The 15,926-nt window shown below is 45.1% G+C and overlaps 2 protein-coding genes across 6 annotated transcripts in view; one reads left to right on the forward strand and one right to left on the reverse strand.

Annotated features, from left to right (window-relative positions):
* MACROD1 (mono-ADP ribosylhydrolase 1) overlaps positions 1–15,926 on the reverse strand; it is a 290,403-nt gene that overhangs the window by 37,775 nt on the left and 236,702 nt on the right. The gene's annotated exons all lie outside the window — the stretch shown is intronic.
* FLRT1 (fibronectin leucine rich transmembrane protein 1) overlaps positions 4,234–15,926 on the forward strand; it is a 114,302-nt gene continuing 102,609 nt past the window's right edge. The window contains 1 exon segment of the mRNA XM_075570013.1: positions 4,234–4,473. The gene's annotated coding sequence lies outside the window, so the exon portion shown is untranslated.

Below are 15,926 nucleotides of genomic sequence, written 5' to 3' on the forward strand. Positions count from 1 at the left end.
CTGCCTCTCACTCACTCTCCGTCTACCCATGTCACTGCTTCTCTCTCACTCCCTACGTCTGCCTATGTCACTACCTCTCACTCTCTGTCTGCCCATGTCACTGCCTCTCTCTCACTCACTCTGTCTGCCCATATCACTGCCTCTCACTCACTCTTCCCATGTCACTGCTTCTCACTCACTCTCGGTCTGCCCATGTCACTGCCTCTCACTCACTCTCGGTCTGCCCATGTCACTGCCTCTCACTCTCTCTGCCCATGTCACTGCCTCTCACTCTCTGTCTGCCCATGTCACTACCTCTCTCTCACTCTGTCTGCCCATGTCACTGCCTCTTTCTCACTGTCTGCCCATGTCACAGCCTCACTCACTCTCTGTTACTTGCTATGTCACAGTATAAGACACATTACCTAAAACAGTAACGGACGTTCATTTCTCGAGGGTTAACGCGTGTGCACAAAGCTAATTATATGGGAAAACAATAGCCATTGTATATCTTATTAGCACAGGCTAACGTCATGTCATACATAAAATATATGCTGCTATTATTTCCCAGGTACACACGTAGCGGGCCTTATTGCACTTGCTGTCGTGTACGCAGATGCCATAATGCATTAGCCCTGCCACTCTTTTGCACACAGCAAATGCAGACACAATGGCGTCTTAATGCCCACTACATCTGTATCTCAGGTGTGTGCAGCACAGAAATTGCTCAACGTGTTGTATAGAGGCATGTTTTGAGAGGTATAGGAATAAATAGGTACTTTACTAGAATATTCTATCTCTAAGGGTAGGCTGGTATGTTATGTATAGGCTGGTATGTTACGTATACTGTAGGCTGGTATGTTACGGTTAGGCTGGCATGTTAGGGTTAGGCTGGCATGTTAGGGTTAGGCTGGTATGCTACGGTTAGGCTGGTATGTTGGGGTTAGGATGGTATGTTACGGTTAGGCTGGTATGTTAGGGTTAGGCTGGTATGTTAGGGTTAGGCTGGTATGTTAGGGTTAGGCTGGTATGTTAGGGTTAGGCTGGTATGTTAGGGTTAGGCTGGTATGTTAGGGTTAGGCTGGTATGTTAGATATAGGCTGGTATATTAGGGTTAGGCTGGCAGATTAGGGTAAAAATGGTATATTAGGGTCAGGCTGGTAAATTAGGATTAGGCTGGTATATTAGGGTCAGGCTGGTATATTAGGGTTAAGATGGCATGCTAAGGTAAGGGTGGTATATTCGGGTCAGGCTGGTAAATTTGGGATAGGCTGGCATGTTAGGATTAGGCTTATGTATATTAGGGCTAGGCTGGTATATTAGGGTTAGTCTGGCATATTAGGTATAGGCTGATGTGTATTAGATATAGGCAGGTGTATTATGTATAGGCTTGTTTATTAGGGTAGGCTGGTGTATTAGGGTTAGGCTTGTGTATTAGGGTAGGCTGGTGTATTAGGGTAGGTTGGTGTATTAGGGTGAGGCTGGTGTATTAGGGTTAGGCTGGTGTATTAGGGTTAGGCCGATATATTAGTGATAGGCGGTATATTAGTGATAGGCCGGTATATTAGTGATAGGCTGGTATATTAGAGTTAGGCTTGTTTATTAGTGACGGGCCGGTATATTAATGACAGATCGGTATATTAGTGACAGGCCGGGTTATTAGTGACAGGCCGGGTTATTAGTGACAGGCCGGTATATTAGTGATAGGCTGGTATATTAGGGTTAAGCTTGTATATTAGTGATAGGCCGGTATATTAGTGACAGGCTGGTATATTAGTGACAGGCTGGTATATTAGTGATAGGCTGGTATATTAGTGATGGGCTGGTATATTAGTGATAGGCCGGTATATTAGTGATAGGCTGGTATATTAGTGATAGGCCGGTATATTAGTGATAGGCCGGTATATTAGTGATAGGCCGGTATATTAGAGTTAGACTTGTATATTAGTGATAGGCCGGTATATTAGTGACAGGCTGGTATATTAGTGACGGGCCGGTATATTAGTGATGGGCTGGTATATTAGTGATAGGCCGGTATATTAGTGACAGGCCGGTATATTAGTGACAGGCCGGTATATTAGTGACAGGCCGGTATATTAGTGACAGGCCGGTATATTAGTGACAGGCCGGTATATTAGTGACAGGCCGGTATATTAGTGACAGGCCGGTATATTAGTGATAGGCCGGTATATTAGTGACAGGCCGGTATATTAGTGACAGGCCGGTATATTAGTGACAGGCCGGTATATTAGTGACAGGCCGGTATATTAGTGACAGGCCGGTATATTAGTGACAGGCCGGTATATTAGTGACAGGCCGGTATATTAGTGACAGGCCGGTATATTAGTGACAGGCCGGTATATTAGTGACAGGCCGGTATATTAGTGACAGGCCGGTATATTAGTGACAGGCCGGTATATTAGTGACAGGCCGGTATATTAGTGACAGGCCGGTATATTAGTGACAGGCCGATATATTAGTGACAGGCCGATATATTAGTGACAGGCCGGTATATTAGTGACAGGCCGGTATATTAGTGATAGGCCGGTATATTAGAGTTAGACTTGTATATTAGTGATAGGCCGGTATATTAGTGACAGGCTGGTATATTAGTGACGGGCCGGTATATTAGTGATGGGCTGGTATATTAGTGATAGGCCGGTATATTAGTGACAGGCCGGTATATTAGTGACAGGCCGGTATATTAGTGACAGGCCGGTATATTAGTGACAGGCCGGTATATTAGTGACAGGCCGGTATATTAGTGATAGGCCGGTATATTAGTGACAGGCCGGTATATTAGTGACAGGCCGGTATATTAGTGACAGGCCGGTATATTAGTGACAGGCCGGTATATTAGTGACAGGCCGGTATATTAGTGACAGGCCGGTATATTAGTGACAGGCCGGTATATTAGTGACAGGCCGGTATATTAGTGACAGGCCGGTATATTAGTGACAGGCCGGTATATTAGTGACAGGCCGGTATATTAGTGACAGGCCGGTATATTAGTGACAGGCCGGTATATTAGTGACAGGCCGGTATATTAGTGATAGGCCGGTATATTAGTGACAGGCCGGTATATTAGTGACAGGCCGGTATTAGGCTGAGCAAAGTATTTGATTTATTCTGCTGCTGGTTAAATAAAGCAAACAATTAATTGCCTTATATACCTGTCTCACCGGGTAATTAGCCTCTATCTAACAATATACAAGCCATAGAGGTGCACATACATGTATGCATCTGTATGTACAGGTCCAAGAGGTGCCCATACATTAGACACATCTTTATATACAGGGTCTCTGTCCCTCTATAAATATAGAGCAGGAGAGGGGTTCTCCCCCATATAATGCAGCGTGTGCGAGGGGACGGATCCAGGACACAATTCTCTCTATAACGAGTTTATCCCTGATCCCTCATTAATCCCTAAGGTTTAGTCATTATACACTGGGTGGGACAGCAGGGAGGAGGGAGTGACCTGGCCTTCTGTCGGCCTCACAAATCCCCTCCAGGACCCTTTTCTTTCCTCCATTCCTGCGCTTGCTGACCCCAAGCTTTTAGCTCAAATTTTTGCTTGGGAAGGAAAAGAAAGGTTCTGTGATTCTTTATTTACCTGAAACTTTCAGAAACTAGCAGAATTCCAGAAACATCCTAGAGATTTTGAAAATTTCCACAGAATTTGGGAAAAATCCCACGGAAATTCTGCAAAATCCCACAGGGAACTTCCGGGTAACGAGGTCAGAATTCAATTTGGTTTTGCGAATGTCCCAAACACCGCATATTTGGGACTGAGAGCGAATGTCGGACAGGTCCTTGCTGCCCAGACCAGCAATGCAAACTTACAATTAGGGATATTTCCGTAGGGCAACTGAGACGTGGCTCCTTATTTTAGGGGCGCATAAAAATCCCCAAAGAGTGTTTATGGCATTATTAGGGCCGGGGTCTCTATACTGAGAGAGAGGGGGAGATAATTCTTATATCACATTCCTAGATCTGGTTTATTTATTGCTTTAAGATTTCAGACCCTTTTTCCCTACAGCCCCCCCCCACTTCTTGGGATGAGAATCCCACAGTGAAACCAGGGAGAAGTCTGCTAATTAGAATTAATTTCACCCAAATCTCTTTTCCTCTCGCTCTCCTATTCCCTCGGCCTCTCTCCTTCCCCCCTCCCTCTACTTCACCTCTCTCTCTCCCTCCCTCCCTCCCTCTCCTCTTCCCTCCATCTCTCTCTCTATCCTCCTGGTCCCTCCCCTCTTCTAGCGGCAGTAACACAGTGATCGTTCACTGCTCGTCACCTCCATTAGCATCTCTCTCAGCATCTCCTGCCCCTGTGGAGGAGAAGGAGGGAAGGGGGGGGGGGTCCCCTGCCTTATTATTTTTTGGGTGGGGGAACAGAAGAACCGTGTCCTGCCGCTGTTCTGTCATCTTTGCCTGGAATACCTTCCTGACACCCCCCAAACTTTGCACAGAGGATCTGGTGGCTGCAGAGAGCAGGTGAGAGGAGGGGGGGGGGGGCTTGGATTTTAGGGGGGGGGGGGAGATCAGGGTTAATACACGGGGCTTTCACCAGAGATGAGAATGAGGATCATGTGTGTCTGTGTATCTGTGTGTGTCTGTGTATGTGCCAGTGTGTCTAACTGTCCTGATTTGTGTATGTGTACCAGTATGTGACAGTCTATTTGTCTTTGTCACTGTGTGTCTGTGCAAGTGTATCGTTCCCACTGTGTGTGTCAGTGTATCTATCTGTGCCACTGTGTGTGACAGTGTATCCATGTCTGTGTGTTGTTGTCTATGTTCCAGTGTGTGTGCATGTGTGTGTGTGTGTGTGTGTGTGTGACAGTGTCACTGTATCTTCCATTGTATGTGTGTGTATGTGTATAGTTCCCTGTCTGGTGTGTATTAGTGTGTCGCTGTATCTCTAACTCTGTGTCTATGAGCAGAGCTGGCTGTTGGGAGGTTTCAGAATGGTTAATATGAACTGAGATATATATGTGATGTGTGTGTGTGTTTCCTATTGTAATGAACATACTGATATACTGATTATGAGGCAAAACAGTCACAACTATGCTGTATAAAATGAACCTCTTCTCGGGCAACAGGAGTCTGCAACAGATCACTTTGCATGCACACACATACCATACTACGTGTGTGTGTGTGTGTGTGTGTGTGTATGTATAAACACACACATATATATATATATATATATATATATATATATATATATATATATATATACACACATACACACATACATATACATACAGTATACACACACATACCTTTATAAAGCGTTGCAGGCCTCTCTGGCAGGGAAGGGGTTAAAATGTTGTGTTTTTAAAAAAAAATGTATTCCTCTTGATAATAAAACAAATAATAATGATCATTATTATAACAATATTATTACTCATATTATATATTCAAATAACATGTAATATTATTATGAATATTATTCTGATGTTAGTTGCTTTTGATGCACCAGTGCCTACATTTCTCCTTTGATATCTTTGGCTCAGACTGATGTGATCTGATGTTAGGTTCTGCATGCACGGTGTATTTATGGTTATATCTCTTGCTTGTCTTGGTTGTTATAACCCTGATGTGAGTATCACCCCTCTACATACGTATAGCTGGCATTATGATTCCTGTATACAGCTGGCAATGTTTGTATTCCTGTATTTATCTCTTGGCCCTGTGATAACCCTGATGTGAGTAACCCCCTCCCCTGTGTACAGCTGCTGTAACACCGCTGATATAGGATGTGTCTGTAATAACCCTGATATCATACATATATATTGCCCGTGCCATGGTATAATTAGCGCTGTTTTAATTGCACACGCACGTTAACATGTTTTCCTCTGTGTGAGCGAACAGTAGCTCAGGTGTCCAGGGCCCGTGTCATGCTGCTGTGTTTCTGTGTGTGTGGGGGGAGAGAAGCAACAGATTGTATATGGTGAAGTGGGAATTAATGTTACAGACTAACTCCTGGGGGGTTTGGGGGAGGGAGAGAGAGGGAAATGGAGACGAGTGGGGAGAAATAGAGGGGGAGAAATAGAGGGATAGAGAAGGGGGGAGAGGGGGTAGAGAAAGGATGGAAAGGGAGCAAGGGATAGAGATTAAACCCTTACCTAGAGGCTGGTGTATAAATGGCAAAGTACTGTATATTTTATCATATAGTAATAAAAAGCTTTATATATATTTATATATATATATATATATATATATATATATATATGTTTCACTTTACAACGAATGGCATATCCAACGCTTTACAATGCAACCCCATGGGCTGTTTTTCGACGCCAGAGTGTGTTATCCGACGCTCACCGCCACTGATTAACATGGGACTCACTTTACAATGGTTTCACTATCAAACGCTACTTCCAGAACCGAGGACTGTGTGTGTATGTGTGTGTCTATATATATGTATATATATACACACACACACACACACATACACACACACACACACACACACAGCTCGACAAATGCACTTGCCCACTCGCCTAGGGCGAGTGCATTTTACCCGCTGGCGAGAGTTACCAGCGGCGTGGTGCAGCGTTTCCCGACATTCTCCTGCGTCTCCCCCTTCAACTCTCGGCATTCTCCTGCAGCTTCCGTGAAAATGGGCGCACGGCGTCAAATAACGCCACGTTGCCATGACAACGGGACGGCACAATGTCACTGAAGAAGTAGCAAAGGCAATACAATCCATTAAGAACGAGAAGGCCACAGGGTAAGATTAAATAATTACTGAAATCTAGAAAGAAGCTGGGGAAGAAGTAGAGAAAATCCTTGCAGAACCCTTACACGCTGCTTGAGGAACAGGAACATATCAGAACAATGGAGTAATACCATAGTTATCCTCATCCACAAGGAGACAAAGACCTCAAGGACTACAGACCAATCAGCCTACTTCCAACCACTAAGGCTGCGGCCATAGTTCGGGAGACGCTCGCGCCAAAAAAAAAACCCACTAGGAAGCCAATGTATTTATGTATAGTGGGCACGAGCACATGCGTGACGGGGAGACCGGTGCTTCATGCGTCAAGGAAGTTTGCATTTCCCGAGCAACGGCTGGGTCACGTAAGTGGTTCGCCTAATGAGGGCAAACCAGCTCCATGACGTCATGGCCGCACCCCCCAACACACTTCCCGGTCGCCTCTGCCTGCGGGACAGGAAATCTCTCCTGCTGCAGGCGAGCAGGTGCTGCGTCGAGGAGAGCTGAAGAAGGCGTTTCCGCTATAGCCGAGGCCTTACAAGATGATTACGAAGATTCTCACTAATCGGCTGCTACTGACCCTGGACTTTTCCCCGCACCTAGAGAACAAGCAGGATGTCACAGTGGATGCTTTGGTTTACACCTCAGATGTTTTAAATGTATTAAAAGTGTTGAAGAAGCGAACATTAATACTATAAGGAACATTTACGAGAATGACACATCAACCATTAGATTAGATGAAGATACAAGCGAGATAAGGATCAGATAGGGTCCTAATGGGGGATGGAAGGGTCGTCAACCGTGGGTCACCAGGTCACCAAAGCTTTTCAATGCAACACTAGAAAAATAGTTCAAGACATTGGATTGGGAAGACAAATGAATCAAAATCAACAGTGAATACTTAATTTGAATGACATTGTTATTTTTGTGACAAGACCTTCAGTAACAAATCAAACAATTATCTGAAGCAAGTAAGAAGTTAGGCCTCCATGTGAATCTCAGAAAGACCAAAGTGATGCTCAACAAATGTGTCACCTCTGCAAAGATCTAAATAAATGGAGTAGAACTAGAAGAAGTCTAAAGCGATATCTACTTTGGCCAGAAAGTATCAGTTACCCAAAGGGATAGGAAAACAAATGAAAGTGTACAAAAGCAAACAAGAATCTGTGACATCATCACAAGAGGGAAGACATTAAAATGACAGTGGGGCGGACATTCAACAAGAAATGACCATCGTTGGACGAAGTTAGTACTCGACTGGATTTCAAGGAGATGACGAGAAGTAAGACGGTGGATGAAATCAGATAATGAGTTGGAGCAACATGGAGAAGATATCTATATTGTGTAGCTCCTGTCTTCTTTTTATAAGTCACACCCCTCGGTCACTCTACACATGATGTAATTCCTGGTTTTACTACATCACACTTCCCTTGGGGGGAGGAGTGGTGATGCTATTAGTATGCACATTATATACATGGAGACGGTTCTGCGTTTGTGTGTGTATGTGTGTATGTACAGTATATATGTATATATGTGTGTATGTATATATGTATATACAGTATGTATGTATCTGACAAAGCTTGAGTGCCTTGCAGTGAGTTTCTGTGATGGTAACCTGACTTCTGGGTGCCTTATTGCCTTGGTTGTGAGTTTCCCCAATGGTAATAATTCTAATAATAACTTTGTCATATGGCGCTATTCTCCCAATGGGACTCAAAGCGCGTCACAATTACAGTATAGTGCACGGTACGCAGCTCATAAACTTCGTACAGACAAGATGAGTTTATAATCTATGTTTTCGCTGCCTGAGGCACAGGGAGATAAAGTGATTTGCCCACGGTCACAAGGAATTGACCACAGGAATTGAAACAGGTTCCCCTGATTCAAACTCAGAGTTAGTGTCTTTACTCACTGAGCCACTCCCTCCTCCCTAAGCTGACACGTAGGTGCCTTATTGTCCTAGCAGTGAATTTTCCAGCGAGTAACCCCACTCCTGGGTAGCCTATAGGTCTGGCAGTGAGTTTCCCTATTGGTAAGAGGAGTCGTTGGATGCCTTATTGCTTTGGCAGTTTGTTTGCCGAATGGTAACCTGAATCCTTGGTCTCTCGTGGTATGTCAGCGCTGGGTCGTGTTACCATGAGAGCGCGCAACTCCCAAGCACCAGTTACCATGGGGAGAGGGCGGGGAGTGGCAGGGCATCGGGGACAGGGTGCTGAAGACTCTGTAGTTATACCGAAAAACAAGCAACAATACACTGCAATACTAATGGGCTAATTCTATATTTGCTGAAGCAGATATTCGGGACGTTTTTGACTGAAAATCCGCATTGACTTCAATGTGGATTTTTGGACGAAAACAGCTTGAGCGGCCGCGTTGGAGTAACTTTACCCCTAAGTATAAGCAACATAAACTTATTCATTATACCCATCTTATCTTCCACCATTCTTCTGCCTCTGTGCATGTCTTTCTCTATTTAGCAGATTCTCTCACTCCCTCTCTTTCCCCCCCACCCTCTCTCACTCCCTCCCTCTCTTTTCCTCCCACCCTCTCACTCCCTCCCTCTCTTTTCCAACCACCCTCTCTCACTCCCTCCCTCTCTTTTCCACCCACCCTCTCTCACTCCCTCTCTTTTCCTCCCACCCTCTCTCACTCCCTCCCTCTCTTTTCCACCCACCCTCTCTCTCTCTCACTCCCTCTTTTCCTCCCACCCTCTCTCTCACTCCCTCCCTCCCTCTCTTTTCCACCTGCCCTCTCTCCCTCTTTTCCACCCACCCTCTCTCTCTCCCTCTCTTTTCCCCCCCACCCTCTCTCTCTCTCAGCCCCTCTCTCGCTCCCTCCCTCCCTCTCTTTTCCACACAACCTCCCTCCCTTTTCCACCCACCCTCTCTCTCTCCCTCTCCCTCTCTTTTCCCCCCACCCCCTCTCTCTCTCTCCCTCCCTCTCTTTTCCCCCCACCCTCTCTCCCTCTCGCTCCCTCCCTCTCTTGATAAGCTGTCTCATTAGCAGGCATGCTGCCGATTCCTTCCTTCTAATATTCATTGGCAGCTGCAGAGAGTGTGACACGTTTTAAATAGAGCGTCAGTAGCAGAGACACAGCACTGGTTTTATTTATACTTTGGGGTAAGGAGTACTGTACTGTTACTGCACCTCCATCCTGCACTCTCTGCTAGTCCTGTACTAACCCCCCACATACACCGTGCTATCACTAAATGCAGATCTTCTGAGGGTATATTGACATTTTCTGAGTGTATTTCCAGATGTTCTGTATGAATGTTAAGATGTTCTGAGTGAATGTACAGATGTTCTGGGTGAATGTACAGATGTTCTGGGTGAATGTACAGATGTTCTGGGTGAATGTACAGATGTTCTGGGTGAATGTACAGATGTTCTGAGTGAATATACAGATGTTCTGAGTGAATGTACAGATGTTCTGGATGAATGTACAGATGTTCTGAGTGAATGTACAGATGTTTTGGATGAATGTACAGATGTTCTGAGTGAATGTACAGATGTTCTGGGTGAATGTACAGATGTTCTGAGTGAATATACAGATGTTCTGAGTGAATGTACAGATGTTCTGAGTGAATGTACAGAAGTTCTGGGTGAATGTACAGATGTTCTAGGTGAATGTACAGACGTTCTGGGTGAATGTACAGATGTTCTGGGTGAATATACAGATGTTCTAGGTGAATGTACAGACGTTCTGGGTGAATGTACAGATGTTCTGGGTGAATATACAGATGTTCTAGGTGAATGTACAGATGTTCTGGGTGAATGTACAGATGTTTTGGGGATATAAACAGATGTTCTAGGTGAATATACAGATGTTCTAGGTGAATGTACAGATGTTCCAGATGAATGTACAGATGTTCTGGGTGAATGTACAGATGATATCATATGGGAGAAAAAAGAACCCAGTCTTCCAGCACTCAATCACAACAACTGTATTATTGTAAATTTAAAATACTTTATTGATAACCATGAATAAAAAATAGGGTGTTAAAACGTAATTAAATGGTATATTTCAACAGCACGTGACTGTATCCTTGATAACCCACCTAAGGCTAGGTGGGTAGATGTGGTAAGATCCCTAATAGATACTCGGGATCAGACGCTATAAGTTATAGCTACCTAAAGGTATAGGAAAAGAGCCTATGAGAGCCCACCAAAAGGACAGTCTCAATGTGAGTGTATCTAGGCGTATGATACGCATTCAATTGATACACTAATGATGTATATATTATGTGGCATAGTATGCGATAGGTTAGACCTAAATGATGTCTGCCCATAATAAAGGTTGCACTGGTTGCTACATAAATTCACCAGCGCTGTCAGAGCTAAGTCTATAGTAAAGACATATATTGCCCACACTGTGGAAATAGGTGCAGACTAATAGGCAGACACTCATGTAAGGGATATAGTTGTCGGCATAGCTAAGGCATATGATAGAATTACCAGAACACCTATACTGCAAACAGATGTTTGATGTAGACACACCATTAATAGCACTGGTAATACAGTGGTGTTTATAGAGGTATCGTAAGCCAATTAGGCACACCCTCACTTCTGTCAGTAAGGTATCGGTAGTATCTGTCAATTGAAAGCTGTTCGTGCATTATACTTTGCAGTCAGTGTGGAACCGTTGTATTAGGAGCCACATGTAAACACCCTGCACACATAGGTAATCGCCCTTAACATGACAGGGTGGTATAGTGCGCAAAAGGAGGGGGCTAGTGTAGAAGCAACCTCCACAGTGTTTGTAGTGGTACAGCTGATGTCAGCACTGACTAGTGAGACTATTGTATGCAAATAACAGCTACTCAGCAGGTAACAGATAGATGCACTTACGGAATGCCAACAAATGCAGCTGATATATGAGTCAGGTACATAGGGGGTTAATAATGGGATATGGTCACTAAGCCCATAAACACCCCACCCCCCCTCAATATAGAGCAGCTATATACCTAATGTCAAATGGAGAGGAGCCGGTCTAACTGTTGATCGCATAGTCCCCTATATCAGCGCTGATCTTGGTTATATCAGCGCTGATATGCTCGAGGACATGCCTGTCTATCAGGTGAGTGACTCAGTTAACCCTTCAAGCTAGAGGATCCCGCGATAAAGTGGTAAGGCGCGATCCAGGGTAAACATGCACACCCGTGTGAAGCTAAAGGTATAGTAGCGCGGATCAATATCCATATGCTGTTACATTTGAATAAACAAGCTTCCCGCGTGTGTAGGAGGTGAATGGCCGACGCGCGCGTTTCACGTGTAAAACGCTTCTTCAGGGCACGTAGGGGGAGGTCCCTGCGTGTGGAGGTAGGTTTATATAGCCAACGTGAAAGTTTCTGTTTCCACACTTAACCCCTTCGTTACTGATGCATGACGGATACAATATCCCACTGCTAGGAGTGCACTATGTGTGGTCTGCAAACTTGTAACTGCCTTGTTGCCAGATTCAATATGCCCATAAAATGTTGCAAAGGTATCAGACTAGTTGCAAAAATGTTATGGGCTGAATAACTGTGGCTGCAATAAGGTTTGTATATGTCAGGGCTGGTGGGGGGTGGGTGTGAAAAACGGGCTGGTGGGGGGTGGGCTGCTGACATGTGAGGGGGGGTGGGCTGCTGACAAGTGAGGGGGGGTGGGCTGCTGACATGTGAGGGGGGTGGGCTGCTGACATGTGAGGGGGGGTGGGCTGCTGACATGTGAGGGGGGGCTGGGCTGCTGACATGTGAGGGGCAGTGGGGGGGAAGTGATGTGAGGTGCAGGGGGGGGAGAGAGTGATGTGAGGTGCAGGGGGGGAGAGTATGTGAGGTGCAGGGGGGGGGAGAGTGATGTGAGTTGCAGGGGGGGGAGAGAGTGATGTGAGGTGCAGGGGGGTGGAGAGAGTGATGTGAGGTGCAGGGGGGGGAGAGAGTGATGTGAGGTGCAGGGGGGGGATACTGATGTGAGTTGCAGGGGGAGGGTGAGAGTGATGTGAGTTGCAGGGGGAGGGTGTGATGTGAGTTGCAGGGGGGAGAGAGTGTCATATTGAGGGGAGGGGGAAAGAGTGTCACATTGAGGGGAGGGGGAGAGTGTCACATTGAGGGGAGGGGGAGAGTGTCACATTGAGGGGAGGGGGAGAGTGTCATATTGAGGGGAGGGGGAGAGTCATATTGAGGGGAGGGGGAGAGTGTCATATTGAGGGGAGGGGGAGAGAGTGTCATTAAGGGGAGGGGGAAAGAGTGTCATATTGAGGGAAGCGAGACATGGGGGGTTGCTGACTTGTGGGGGGGATGCTGACATGGAATGGGCTGTGGGGATGTGGAGGGGGGTATTGTATGTTTGATGTGGAGGGGGGTATTGTGTGTTTGATGTGGAGGGGGGTATTGTGTGGGTGAGGGGGAGAGATGGGGGTATGAGAGATAGATGGGGAGTATCGTAAAGATTGATAGTGAGGGGTTCTGGGGGAGATATGAGGATGATGATGATGATGATGATGAGAGGTGCTGGAGGAGAGATGATGATGATGATTTAACCCGTGCGGCCCAAATTTTTTTTCCTTGGAGCAGTTCGGCCCTTCTCGCTTTACGAGTTGGGCAGGCCTGGTATATGTGATGCATTACTGTTATAATTGCTCACATTAGCTAGGGGGTTTAGTGTTGTAAAATTTGATATTCATTGTAAATAGTGATTGTTTGTCACTGATAGTAATGAAGGTATATCTTTGATTCCAGATCATACCTATTGCAAATACACTGTAGTCCATCAATTCTGCATAATGAAAAAATGAATAAAAAAGGATTAAAAAGCACACTTTGTCCTTGTTTCATTTTGCTTGTACTTGATTTCAATAATCTAATTTATTAATTGAATGTAGGTGTTGACGGCTGCTATGTAGCTATCTGTATACTGCAAATAGTGCATAAGCGAATACATGGGAGTTAATCCATACATATACCCCTTTTGGGTGGGCAGGGTTAGTTGGTTTCTAGTACATGAATTATTGGATTTATATGAAGGGGCTGAAAACAAAGCCCTCATTAAGTCCAGATGGGCTCAATGTTCCCAAGGTATAAATCCACCTAGATTCGATCTTTAATAGTTCATTGTCCCAGTCCCCACGTCTGATTCCTGGAGAGAATTGATCTATCCCCATGAAGGTGATGGCTTTTAGGTCTCCCGGTTGACACTTATTTACATGAGTAGCCACTGGGGTATCCAATTTATTCCGGATAGAACCTACGTGTTCCAGTATCCTTATTTTTAGGGGACGGCGGGTTTTTCCCACGTACTTTTTTCCACATTTGCATTGCTGTGCGGGTTTCCTTTACGTGAATGTACAGATGTTCTGGGTGAATGTACATTAATGTAATCTAAGTGTGTTGTGGATAAATATACTAATTTTCTGACTGCACATACAAATGGTAAGGTTAAATATAAATATGTAGTGTATATATGTGTATGTACAGATGTTCTTGGTGTGTATACTGATGTTCTGCATGTACTTAAAGATGTTCAGGGTAAACATACAGATGTTCTAAGTGTACATACTCATTTTCTAGGCGAATATACAGATGTTTTGGGTATGTACATAGATGTTCTAAGTGTATATACATATGTGCTGACTGTATATATTGATGTTATCGGTGTGCAGATGTTCTGGGTGTATATACAGACTCAGTACCTAAGTTCCTAAGACTTGGTGCCCCAGCCATTGCAAAACCAATTGCTTCCATATTCAACTATTCTGTATGCTGGCCATATCCCTAAGACCTGGAAAACTGCCAGAGTTGTCCCAATCTTCAAAAGTGGGGACAAAAGCACTGTCTCAAACTACAGACCAATCCCTCTTCTCCCAATTCTATTCAAAGTCATGGAAAAATGTGTCCACTCCCAATTAAGCGATTTCTACACCAAGACAAATTTCCCTAGCCAATTCCAATCTGGCTTTCGCCCCAAACACTCCACGGTTACTGCCCTGCTAAAAGTTTGCAATGAGATCCAGTGTGGAATGGAACGGGGACAACTCACTGGTGCAATATTCCTAGATTTTGCAAAGGCTTTTGATACAGTTGATCATGTTATCTTGCAAAACAAACTCCAGTGCTATGGAATATGGAATAGGAAAGCATGATTTAAACTGGTTTCATTCCTACATATCAGGTAGATCCCAACATGTGTCTATCTCAGGCTCTAACTCCAACCCCTTAGAGAGTGACCCGCAAGGCTCTATTCTGGGGCCTCTACTCTTCTCAGTGTTCATCAATGGGAGATTCAATACACATGTATGCAGATGACACAATCTTATATGCACACAGCCCTAGCCTCTCCGACCTTGAACACATACTTCAATCTAACTTTTTGAGACTTGAAAATTGGATTTCCCAAAACAAACTGGCATATAGTTTGACTCCCATTTAATATTTGGGTTGCACATTGATACCCTGGCATCCAAAACCTATGCCAAACTAGGTGTACTTTACAGCAAGGGTGCTCAAACATCTTCAGCTGCGCCCACCTGCCCGGGAGCCGCAGCGTTCACGCCCCCCCCCCCTCCAATGACTCGGCGTTAAATGACATCGCAGGTCATGTAACGTCACGTCACCCTGGCGCGTCATTTGACACACGTTGCCATGGCGACGCGTGACGTCACATGACCCTGCGGTGTCATGTGACGCCGCATTACCATGGCGGTGCGTCGTCGAAGACCTGGCAGAGAGCAGGTAAGTGAGTAAAAGAGGCCTCATGCCTCCCCGGGCATTTAATTTAAATGCCGTGGGGAAGAGCTCGGGGCCTCTGTAACCGCCCACGCCCCCCTAGAAATTCTCCTGCCCCCCCCTTTTTGCACACAGCTGCTTTACAGGAACAAATCCTCCCTAAGTCTGCTGGTCAGAAAGCGTATCGCACAACAGATGCTAATGCCAATAATCAACTATGGGGATATAGTATATGGCTCAGCACCCCAAACCCACCTTAGCAAGCTTGATACCCTCTACAATTCAATAATTTTTTGTCCTTCAATGCAACTACAACACACATCACTGCGAAATGCTCAAAGAACTAGATTGGTCATCACTCGAGTCTAGGCGCAAAGTTCACCTTTCCTGTCTTGCCTTCAATTACTTTATGGGCAAGATAGCCATCTATCTGAACAAGCTCCTCACCCCTACCACATGCAGCACTTATCACCTGAGATCTGACTCCAAAAGACTGTTCATGGTCCCAAGGTTCAGCAAAGTATCCG

Source organism: Ascaphus truei, chromosome 14, assembly GCF_040206685.1.
Source record: "Ascaphus truei isolate aAscTru1 chromosome 14, aAscTru1.hap1, whole genome shotgun sequence".
NCBI lineage: Eukaryota > Metazoa > Chordata > Amphibia > Anura > Ascaphidae > Ascaphus > Ascaphus truei.